The sequence below is a fragment of the Oncorhynchus mykiss genome, chromosome 22, assembly GCF_013265735.2.
Source record: "Oncorhynchus mykiss isolate Arlee chromosome 22, USDA_OmykA_1.1, whole genome shotgun sequence".
NCBI lineage: Eukaryota > Metazoa > Chordata > Actinopteri > Salmoniformes > Salmonidae > Oncorhynchus > Oncorhynchus mykiss.
The window spans coordinates 39,398,949-39,411,378 of record NC_048586.1 but is presented as its reverse complement, the minus strand read 5'-3'; positions in this window follow the sequence as shown (position 1 = coordinate 39,411,378).

The following is a 12,430-nucleotide window of genomic DNA, read 5'->3' as shown; positions in this document are numbered from 1 at the left end:
ACTGCTGGTCGGTGCCGGGTTGGTTCTTCTGGGAATAGAGAGGGCAGGCAGGGCATTCTGGCGTCACCCCAGGTGAGTAGGCACCATTCTCATCCAGAGCCCTCTGCTGCACTAATGTTTGTCTCTGTCTCTTTTCCTGACTTTTCACTGCATTCCCAGTATAAGGCGCTAGTAGATTCGGGTGCGGCTGGAAATTTCATTAATAAAAGTCTAGCTCATAGTTTAGGGATCCCTATTGTTCCTGTGGATATGCCTTTCCCTATTCATGCCTTAGATAGTCGACCATTAGGGTCAGGGTTTATCAGGGAGGTAACCGCACCTTTGTGTATGATAACGCAGGAGGGTCACAAGGAGAAGATTAGTCTTTTCCTTATTGATTCTCCTGCGTATTCTGTGGTGCTAGGCCTACCCTGGTTAGTTTGTCATAACCCCACTGTTTCTTGGCCACAGAGGGCTCTCACAGGGTGGTCGCGAGAATGCTCAGGTAGGTGTTTAGGGGTTTCCGTTGGTGCTACTACGGTGGAAAGTCCAGACCAGGTCTCCACCGTGCGCATTCCCCCCGAATATGCCGATTTGGCTCTCGCCTTCTGTAAAAAGAAGGCGACTCAATTACCACCCCATCGACTGGGGGATTGTGCGATAGATCTCCTGGTAGACGCTGCATATCCCAAGAGTCACGTGTATCCCCTGTCGCAAGCGGAGACGGAGGCTATGGAGACATATATCTCTGAATCCCTGCATCAGGGGTTCATTCAGCCATCCATTTCACCCGTCTCTTCGAGTTTCTTTTTTGTGAAAAAAAAGGATGGCGGTTTACGCCCGTGCGTTGATTATCGAGGTCTTAATAAAATCACAGTGAAATATAGTTACCCGCTACCTCTGATCAATACGATTATTGAGTTAATGCACGGGGCACGTTTTTTCACAAAATTGGATCTCAGGAGTGCGTACAATCTGGTGCGTATTAAGAAGGGTGATGAGTGGAAGACGGCATTTAGCACCACCTCAGGTCATTATGAGTACCTGGTCATGCCATATGGGTTGATGAATGCTCCATCAGTTTTCCAATCATTTGTAGATGAGATCTTCAGGGACCTGCACGGGCAGGGTGTAGTGGTGTATATCGATGATATTCTGATATACTCTGCTACACGCGCCGAGCATGTGTCCCTGGTGCGCAGGGTGCTTGGTCGCCTGTTGGAGCATGATCTATATGTCAAGTCTGAGAAATGCTTGTTTTTCCAACAATCCATCTCCTTCCTAGGGCATCGGATTTCCACTTCAGGAGTGGAGATGGAGAGCGACCGCATTACAGCCGTGCGTAATTGGCCGACTCCAACCACGGTAAAGGAGTTGCAGCGTTTTTTGGGGTTTTCCAATTACTACCGGAGGTTTATCCGGGGTTTTGGTCAGGTGGCAGCTCCCATTACCTCACTGCTAAAGGGGGGCCCGGTGCGCTTGCAGTGGTCGGCTGAGGCGAACAGGGCTTTTGAGCACCTGAAGACTCTGTTTACTTCTGCGCCTGTGCTGGCTCATCCGGATCCCTCTTTGCCATTCATAGTGGAGGTGGACGCATCCGAAGCTGGGATAGGAGCAGTGCTCTCTCAGCGTTCGGGTACGCCACTGAAGCTTCGCCCCTGTGCTTTCTTTTCTAAGAAGCTCAGCCCGGCGGAGCGAAATTATGATGTGGGGAACCGGGAGCTGTTAGCTGTCGTAGAAGCTTTGAAGGTGTGGAGGCATTGGCTTGAGGGGGCTAAACACCCTTTTCTCATCTGGACTGACCACCGCAATCTGGAGTATATCCGGCAGGCAAAGAGATTGAATCCTCGCCAGGCAAGGTGGGCCATGTTTTTCACTCGTTTTGTGTTTACTCTTTCTTACAGACCAGGCTCCCAGAACGTTAAGGCAGACGCATTGTCTCGGCTGTATGACACAGAGGAGCGGTCCATGGATCCCACTCCCATACTCCCAGCTTCGTGTTTGGTGGCGCCAGTAGTGTGGGAGCTGGACGCGGACATTGAGCGGGCGTCACGTGCAGAGCCTTCTCCCCCTGAGTGTCCAGCTGGTCGTCTGTACGTTCCGTCTGCTGTACGCGACCGATTGATATATTGGGCTCACACGTCACCCTCCTCTGGTCATCCTGGGATAGGTCGGACGATGCGCTGTCTTGACGGGAGATACTGGTGGCCCACTTTAGCTAAGGACGTGAGGATTTATGTTTCTTCCTGCTCGGTGTGCGCCCAGTGCAAGGCTCCTAGACACCTGCCCAGAGGTAAGCTACAACCTCTACCCGTTCCTCAACGGCCGTGGTCACACCTGTCGGTGGATTTTTTGACCGATCTTCCACCTTCACAGGGTTACACCACGATCCTGGTCGTTGTGGATCGGTTTTCTAAGTCCTGTCGTCTCCTCCCTTTGCCCGGTCTCCCTACGGCCTTACAAACTGCAGAGGCCCTGTTTACACACGTTTTCCGGCACTATGGGGTGCCTGAGGATATAGTGTCTGATCGGGGTCCCCAGTTCACATCAAGGGTCTGGAAGGCGTTCATGGAGCGTCTGGGGATCTCGGTTAGTCTTACCTCAGGTTTTCACCCCGAGAGTAATGGGCAGGTGGAGAGAGTTAACCAGGATGTGGGTAGGTTTCTGCGGTCTTATTGCCAGGATCGGCCGGGGGAGTGGGCGAAGTTCGTGCCCTGGGCAGAGATGGCTCAGAACTCGCTACGTCACTCCTCCACTAACCTTACTCCCTTTCAATGTGTATTAGGGTATCAGCCGGTTCTGGCTCCTTGGCATCAGAGCCAGACCGAGGCCCCTGCGGTGGACAATTGGTTTCGGCACGCTGAGGAGACCTGGGAGGCAGCCCACGTCCACCTTCAGCGTGCCATAAGGCGCCAGAAAATTGGCGCAGACCGTCGCCGCAGTGAGGCCCCAGTGTTCGCACCAGGGGACAGGGTCTGGCTCTCGACCCGAAACCTGCCCCTTCGCCTTCTCTGCCGGAAGCTGGGTCCGCGGTTTGTGGGGCCGTTTAAAGTCCTGAGGAGAGTGAACGAGGTATGTTATAGGTTACAACTACCCACTCATTACCGTATTAACCCCTCGTTCCATGTGTCTCTCCTCAGGCCGATGGTGGCTGGCCCGCTCCAGGAGGCTGAAGTGCGTAATGTTCCTCCGCCTCCTCTAGACATCGAGGGGGTTCCGGCGTACTCTGTTCGATCCATTTTGGATTCGAGACGTCGGGCGAGGGGCCTTCAGTACCTCGTGGACTGGGAGGGGTACGGGCCGGAGGAGAGATGCTGGGTTCCGGTGGAGGACGTGTTAGATCCTTCCATGTTATCAGAATTCCACCGTCTCCATCCGGATCGCCCTGCACCTCGCCTTCCGGGTCGTCCCCGAGGCCGGTGTCGACGCGCAGCTGGAGCCGCGCGTCAGGGGGGGGGTACTGTCACGACTGCTGCCGAAGTCGTTGCCTCTCCTTGTTCGGGCGGTGCTCGGCGTTCGACGTCACCGGTCTTCTAGCCATCATTGATCCTTTTTTCATTTTCCATTGGTTTTGTCTTGTCTTCCCATACACCTGTTTTCAATCCCATTCATTACCTGTTGTGTATTTAACCCTCTGTTTCCCCTCATGTCTTTGTCAGAGATTGTTTTATTGTCAGTGTAGTGTGATTGTTGTATAGGTGTGCGTCGGGTCCTTGTACCCATGTTTATGTACATTTAGTGTTATGGAGCATACTCCGTGGACTTTATTAAAAGACTCCATTTTACACTCCATTTGACTCTCCTGCGCCTGACTTCCCTGCCACCTATTACATCTACGCATGACAGAATCTCTGACCAAATATATGAAGTCAGCAGGAGAGGACACTATGCCCATGGAGCTGGAGGAACGCGTTCAGGAACAAGCTAGGGAGATTGACGTTATCAGCTCCGTCATGGATCACATTGCCATGAAAATGGATCGCTGGGAGAGACAGGGAGTTTCTCCAGCGCCACCACCACCACAACCGGAATCTCCCGTGAACGATTTTTCCTCTCCGGAATCGAGGATCCATTTATCCCTACCTACGGGATACAACGGAGATACTGCCGGCTGCCAGGGTTTCCTCCTTAAACTGAACTTGTATCTAGCCACGGCCTCCCCAGTACCATCTGACCGTGAGAAGAGTTACGCCCTCGTCTCATGCCTCACCGGGAAAGCCCTGGAATGGGCCAGCGCTGTGTGTAGTAGGGAGGTTGCGGCGCTGGACCATTTTGAGGAGTTCACCCGCCAATTCCGGATAGTATTCGATCACCCACCTGAAGGCAAAGCAGCGGGTGAGCTTCTCTATCATCTGAGGCAGGAGACGAGGAGTGCACAGGATTTTGCCTTGGAGTTTAGGACCTTGGCTGCCGGCGCTGGATGGAGCGACAGGGCCCTGATCGACCATTACCGTTGTAGTCTACGCGAGGACGTCCGTCGGGAGCTGGCCTGTAGAGACACCACCCTCACCTTCGACCAGCTGGTGGACATGTCCATCAGGCTGGACAACATGCTGGCTACTCGTGGACGTCTAGATCGGGGTCTGGTTGTTCCATCCTCCCGCACCCTCTCTCCCGAACCTATGGAATTGGGAGGGATGGTGCGCAGGGAGACCGGAGGGGGTTCCCGCTCGAGCACCATTCAAGGTCGCAGAGAGCACACTGCTGGTCGGTGCCGGGTTGGTTCTTCTGGGAATAGAGAGGGCAGGCAGGGCATTCTGGCGTCACCCCAGGTGAGTAGGCACCATTCTCATCCAGAGCCCTCTGCTGCACTAATGTTTGTCTCTGTCTCTTTTCCTGACTTTTCACTGCATTCCCAGTATAAGGCGCTAGTAGATTCGGGTGCGGCTGGAAATTTCATTAATAAAAGTCTAGCTCATAGTTTAGGGATCCCTATTGTTCCTGTGGATATGCCTTTCCCTATTCATGCCTTAGATAGTCGACCATTAGGGTCAGGGTTTATCAGGGAGGTAACCGCACCTTTGTGTATGATAACGCAGGAGGGTCACAAGGAGAAGATTAGTCTTTTCCTTATTGATTCTCCTGCGTATTCTGTGGTGCTAGGCCTACCCTGGTTAGTTTGTCATAACCCCACTGTTTCTTGGCCACAGAGGGCTCTCACAGGGTGGTCGCGAGAATGCTCAGGTAGGTGTTTAGGGGTTTCCGTTGGTGCTACTACGGTGGAAAGTCCAGACCAGGTCTCCACCGTGCGCATTCCCCCCGAATATGCCGATTTGGCTCTCGCCTTCTGTAAAAAGAAGGCGACTCAATTACCACCCCATCGACTGGGGGATTGTGCGATAGATCTCCTGGTAGACGCTGCATATCCCAAGAGTCACGTGTATCCCCTGTCGCAAGCGGAGACGGAGGCTATGGAGACATATATCTCTGAATCCCTGCATCAGGGGTTCATTCAGCCATCCATTTCACCCGTCTCTTCGAGTTTCTTTTTTGTGAAAAAAAAGGATGGCGGTTTACGCCCGTGCGTTGATTATCGAGGTCTTAATAAAATCACAGTGAAATATAGTTACCCGCTACCTCTGATCAATACGATTATTGAGTTAATGCACGGGGCACGTTTTTTCACAAAATTGGATCTCAGGAGTGCGTACAATCTGGTGCGTATTAAGAAGGGTGATGAGTGGAAGACGGCATTTAGCACCACCTCAGGTCATTATGAGTACCTGGTCATGCCATATGGGTTGATGAATGCTCCATCAGTTTTCCAATCATTTGTAGATGAGATCTTCAGGGACCTGCACGGGCAGGGTGTAGTGGTGTATATCGATGATATTCTGATATACTCTGCTACACGCGCCGAGCATGTGTCCCTGGTGCGCAGGGTGCTTGGTCGCCTGTTGGAGCATGATCTATATGTCAAGTCTGAGAAATGCTTGTTTTTCCAACAATCCATCTCCTTCCTAGGGCATCGGATTTCCACTTCAGGAGTGGAGATGGAGAGCGACCGCATTACAGCCGTGCGTAATTGGCCGACTCCAACCACGGTAAAGGAGTTGCAGCGTTTTTTGGGGTTTTCCAATTACTACCGGAGGTTTATCCGGGGTTTTGGTCAGGTGGCAGCTCCCATTACCTCACTGCTAAAGGGGGGCCCGGTGCGCTTGCAGTGGTCGGCTGAGGCGAACAGGGCTTTTGAGCACCTGAAGACTCTGTTTACTTCTGCGCCTGTGCTGGCTCATCCGGATCCCTCTTTGCCATTCATAGTGGAGGTGGACGCATCCGAAGCTGGGATAGGAGCAGTGCTCTCTCAGCGTTCGGGTACGCCACTGAAGCTTCGCCCCTGTGCTTTCTTTTCTAAGAAGCTCAGCCCGGCGGAGCGAAATTATGATGTGGGGAACCGGGAGCTGTTAGCTGTCGTAGAAGCTTTGAAGGTGTGGAGGCATTGGCTTGAGGGGGCTAAACACCCTTTTCTCATCTGGACTGACCACCGCAATCTGGAGTATATCCGGCAGGCAAAGAGATTGAATCCTCGCCAGGCAAGGTGGGCCATGTTTTTCACTCGTTTTGTGTTTACTCTTTCTTACAGACCAGGCTCCCAGAACGTTAAGGCAGACGCATTGTCTCGGCTGTATGACACAGAGGAGCGGTCCATGGATCCCACTCCCATACTCCCAGCTTCGTGTTTGGTGGCGCCAGTAGTGTGGGAGCTGGACGCGGACATTGAGCGGGCGTCACGTGCAGAGCCTTCTCCCCCTGAGTGTCCAGCTGGTCGTCTGTACGTTCCGTCTGCTGTACGCGACCGATTGATATATTGGGCTCACACGTCACCCTCCTCTGGTCATCCTGGGATAGGTCGGACGATGCGCTGTCTTGACGGGAGATACTGGTGGCCCACTTTAGCTAAGGACGTGAGGATTTATGTTTCTTCCTGCTCGGTGTGCGCCCAGTGCAAGGCTCCTAGACACCTGCCCAGAGGTAAGCTACAACCTCTACCCGTTCCTCAACGGCCGTGGTCACACCTGTCGGTGGATTTTTTGACCGATCTTCCACCTTCACAGGGTTACACCACGATCCTGGTCGTTGTGGATCGGTTTTCTAAGTCCTGTCGTCTCCTCCCTTTGCCCGGTCTCCCTACGGCCTTACAAACTGCAGAGGCCCTGTTTACACACGTTTTCCGGCACTATGGGGTGCCTGAGGATATAGTGTCTGATCGGGGTCCCCAGTTCACATCAAGGGTCTGGAAGGCGTTCATGGAGCGTCTGGGGATCTCGGTTAGTCTTACCTCAGGTTTTCACCCCGAGAGTAATGGGCAGGTGGAGAGAGTTAACCAGGATGTGGGTAGGTTTCTGCGGTCTTATTGCCAGGATCGGCCGGGGGAGTGGGCGAAGTTCGTGCCCTGGGCAGAGATGGCTCAGAACTCGCTACGTCACTCCTCCACTAACCTTACTCCCTTTCAATGTGTATTAGGGTATCAGCCGGTTCTGGCTCCTTGGCATCAGAGCCAGACCGAGGCCCCTGCGGTGGACAATTGGTTTCGGCACGCTGAGGAGACCTGGGAGGCAGCCCACGTCCACCTTCAGCGTGCCATAAGGCGCCAGAAAATTGGCGCAGACCGTCGCCGCAGTGAGGCCCCAGTGTTCGCACCAGGGGACAGGGTCTGGCTCTCGACCCGAAACCTGCCCCTTCGCCTTCTCTGCCGGAAGCTGGGTCCGCGGTTTGTGGGGCCGTTTAAAGTCCTGAGGAGAGTGAACGAGGTATGTTATAGGTTACAACTACCCACTCATTACCGTATTAACCCCTCGTTCCATGTGTCTCTCCTCAGGCCGATGGTGGCTGGCCCGCTCCAGGAGGCTGAAGTGCGTAATGTTCCTCCGCCTCCTCTAGACATCGAGGGGGTTCCGGCGTACTCTGTTCGATCCATTTTGGATTCGAGACGTCGGGCGAGGGGCCTTCAGTACCTCGTGGACTGGGAGGGGTACGGGCCGGAGGAGAGATGCTGGGTTCCGGTGGAGGACGTGTTAGATCCTTCCATGTTATCAGAATTCCACCGTCTCCATCCGGATCGCCCTGCACCTCGCCTTCCGGGTCGTCCCCGAGGCCGGTGTCGACGCGCAGCTGGAGCCGCGCGTCAGGGGGGGGGTACTGTCACGACTGCTGCCGAAGTCGTTGCCTCTCCTTGTTCGGGCGGTGCTCGGCGTTCGACGTCACCGGTCTTCTAGCCATCATTGATCCTTTTTTCATTTTCCATTGGTTTTGTCTTGTCTTCCCATACACCTGTTTTCAATCCCATTCATTACCTGTTGTGTATTTAACCCTCTGTTTCCCCTCATGTCTTTGTCAGAGATTGTTTTATTGTCAGTGTAGTGTGATTGTTGTATAGGTGTGCGTCGGGTCCTTGTACCCATGTTTATGTACATTTAGTGTTATGGAGCATACTCCGTGGACTTTATTAAAAGACTCCATTTTACACTCCATTTGACTCTCCTGCGCCTGACTTCCCTGCCACCTATTACATCTACGCATGACATTCCCAACTATTTTGCAATGTATATGGCACAGCTGTCAGTTTTTTGGTCCTTAATAAATGAAATTGGTATATGTTTTTATTTATCACACTTTTCTTTAACCATTTATGTTCTTTAATACAGCGCCAACAAACAAGTTCCTTACTCTTTTTCCCCTTCTACTTGCCTCTTCCATTTTTGTGGTAATGCTGCAATTAATTGGTTGTAATTTTGGGTAGAGCAAACCTTTCCATATGTCTGTGTTAGCTGCATGTGTGACAACTCCACCAGTCCTATTTATGATATCATTCACTAAAATTATACCTTTTTTTTAAAAATGTCTTCGATAAATACAGTTTTTTTTTTTTAACCACAATATTTGTTGTACTATTTGTTTCGTCCTTTCAGGTGGATTAAACTGAAATTGCAACCCCACTTTCTAAGGCTTGTTTAAAAAATAAAGATATTTTGGAGATGATTTCCTTTTCAAAGAACCGAAAGTGAGCAGGTGTAATCTGAATAAAGGGGAAAAGGCCCTTCCTGAATATAGGATGAGACATTCGTACCAATTTACTAGAGAACCAGTTTGGATTTAAGTATAACTTTTGTACGACTGATGCATTTAGTGAGAGGTCTAATGCTTTAATATTTAATCATTTCTGCCCACCGAATTCATATTCGTTATATAAATAGGCCCTTTTAATTTGATCTGGTTTGCCGTTCCAAATAAAATTTAATATTTTTTGTTCATATAACTTAAAAAGCAGGTCACTAGGTGCAGGCAAAACCATAAGCAAATAGGTAAACTGTGATACAACTTAATGAGTTAATCAGGGTGATTTTTCCACAAATAGACAGGTATTTTCCTTTCCATGGTAGCAAGATCTTATCTGTTTTAGCTAACTTTCTATAAAAATATATTGGAGTGAGATCATTTCTTTCTTTTTGGATTTGTATACCGAGTATGTCCATATCTCCGCCAGACCATTTAATTGGTAAACTACATGGTAATGTAAAAAGTGCATTTTTTAGTGATCCAATACGTAATATGGTACATTTATCATCATTAGTTTTTAATCCAGAGAGGATAGCAAAAGTATCTAGATCCTCTAAGAGGCCGTGGGGAGACTCCAATTGTGGTTTAAAAAAAAGACATCCTTTGAGTTAATTGGAGGTGTACCTGTGGATGTATTTCAAGGCCTACCTTCAAATTCAGTGCCTCTTTGCTTGACATCATGCGAAAAATCTAAAGAAATCAGCCAAGAAAATTGTAGACCTCAACAAGTCTGTTTCATCCTTGGGAGCAATTTCCAAACGCCTGAAGGTACCACGTTCATCTGTACAAACAATAGTACGCAAGTATAAACACCATGGGACCACGCAGCCGCCATACCGCTCAGGAAGGAGACACGTTCTGTCTCCTAGAGATGGACGTACTTTGGTGTGAAAAGTACAAATCAATCCCAGAACAACAGCAAAGGACCTTGTGAAGATGTTAGAGGAAACAGGTACAAAAGTATCTACATCCACAGTAAAACGAGTCCTATATCAATATAACCTGAAAGGCCGCTCAGCAAGGAAGAAGCCACTGCTTCAAAACCGCCATAAAAAAGCCAGACTACGGTTTGAAACTGCACATTGGGACAAAGATCATACTTTTTTGGATGACTGAAACAAAAATAGAACTGTTTGGCCATAATGACCATTGTTATGTTTGGAGGAAAAAGGGGGAGGCATGCAAGCCGAAGAACACCATCCCAACCGTGAAGCACGGGGTGGCATCATCATGTTGTGGGGGTGCTTTGCTGCAGGAGGGACTGGTGCACTTCACAAACTGGATGGCATCATGAGGAAGGGACATTATGTGGATATATTGAAGCAATATCTCAAGACATCAGTCAGGAAGTTAAAGCTTGGTCGCAAATGGGTCTTCCAAATGGACAATGACTCCAAGCATACTTCCAAAGTTGTGGCAAAACAAAGTTAAGGTATTGGAGTGGCCATCACAGAGCCCTGACCTCAATCCTATAGAACATTTGTGGGCAGAACTGAAAAAGTGTGTGCGAGCAAGTTGGCCTACAAACCTGACTCAGTTACTCCAGCTCTGTCAGGAGGAACTTATTTTGGGAAGCTTGTGGAAGGCTACCTGAAACGTTTAACCCAAGTTAAACAATTTAAAGGCAATGCTACCAAATACTAATTGAGTGTATGTAAGCTTCTGACCGAATGGGAAGGTGATGGAAGAAATAAAAGCTGAAATAAATAATTCTCTCCACTATTATTGACATTGCACATTCCTAAAATAAAGTGGTGATCCTATCATTTTTACAATGATTAAATGTCAGGAATTGTGAAAAATTGAGTTTAAATGTATTTGGCTAAGGTGTATGTAAATGTCTGTCTTCAACTGTATGTATTCACACTGGAGGCTGGAATGGAGTCCATGGAATGGTACCAGCCACATGGAAACCACGTGTTTGATGTGTTTGATATCATTCCATTGACTCCATTCCAGGCATTAATAGTAGCCGTCCTCCCCTCAGCAGCCTCCACTGCAGTGGTGATATAAAACAGATCACATATTAGAGTCCAGCGCCAGACGAAAGAGCAGCAACACCAGAAATACCTGATGATAAAATGTTCAGCAGGCAGCCTGTTAGACATGCCCCTCTTTCCTGAACGGACCCGGGAGGGGAGGGATGGGATGGAGGGGGTTGATTGGGTGAAGGGGGCTTTTACTTTGTCATCAGTCACTGGGCCGTGTGTGTGGATCAATAAGCCCCATTAGAAGCTTCTGTTTTCTGTTCTCTGCAATCCCACAGGAAGGGCCTCCGCTCCGCATCACTATACAGTGTTTAGGCCAAAAGGCCCACAACTACACACACACACACACACACACACACACACACACACACACACACACACACACACACACACACACACACACACATGCATGCAGGTGCAGTCACACACAGGCAGGAGTGCATACACACACACAAACCCTCAAATTACTCCTCCCACCCCCACCCATGCCCTCCCTCCTCTCCCCCTCAGCACCCCCACCAAATCAATCTTGCTGATCAGCTCCCTGTCACTCCACAGCAGGGGGTAGGGGCATCTGCCCTCCCATGTGTGTGATAAATATGGAATGGATGGCTAAAGAGGAGAGATGCATCACGGGTCCTAAAGTAATGTTCAATTGATGTTATTAGAATGGATCATCTCTAGGCAGGCAGGCCGGATGGTGTGGGGAGCACGGCTCCTCGGAGGATGAGGGTTCCTCTCCATCTTCTCCATCCCTCACAGCTAAATTAGTAAATATTATTGGCCTGCACAAGAAGTGGGGGCCGGACAACATTTTTATAAATTATTTTTAAAATTTTATTTAATCTTTATTTAACCAGGTAGGCCAGTTGAGAACAAGTTCTCATTTACAACTGCGACCTGGCCAAGATAAAGCAAAGCAGTGTGACAAAAACAACAACACAGAGTTACACATGGCATAAACAAACGTACAGTCAATGACACTATAGAAACATCTATGTACAGTGTGTGTGCAGTTGTAGTGTGACAACCCTCCCACTCTCCCATGGATTTGTCATTTACCTTGCAGGTGGATGCTAGTCATGTGGGGGCAGGTGTGGTTTTGCTGCAAGCAGATGTGTCTGGTGTTGTCCTGTTCTGTCGCTCCTCTGTGTTCCTTTCTGGTCTCGTTTGTCTTCTTTCCTCTTAAAGGCTTCCTGTCCGCAAAGGTTGCTGAGGTCTGGGGAGGTAAAAGGTTGGCTGGGGCAAGTGGAAATGTGAACACATAACCCCCTCATCAATTTGGGATGCAGAGGCTGGGTCAATTTGTTTGTGTGACTGGTATGGTGATCCGGGGTCCTTGTTTTGGGGGGGGGGGGGGGGGGGGGGGGGGGTGGGGGGGGGTGTCAACCCTCCCACTCTGTCTG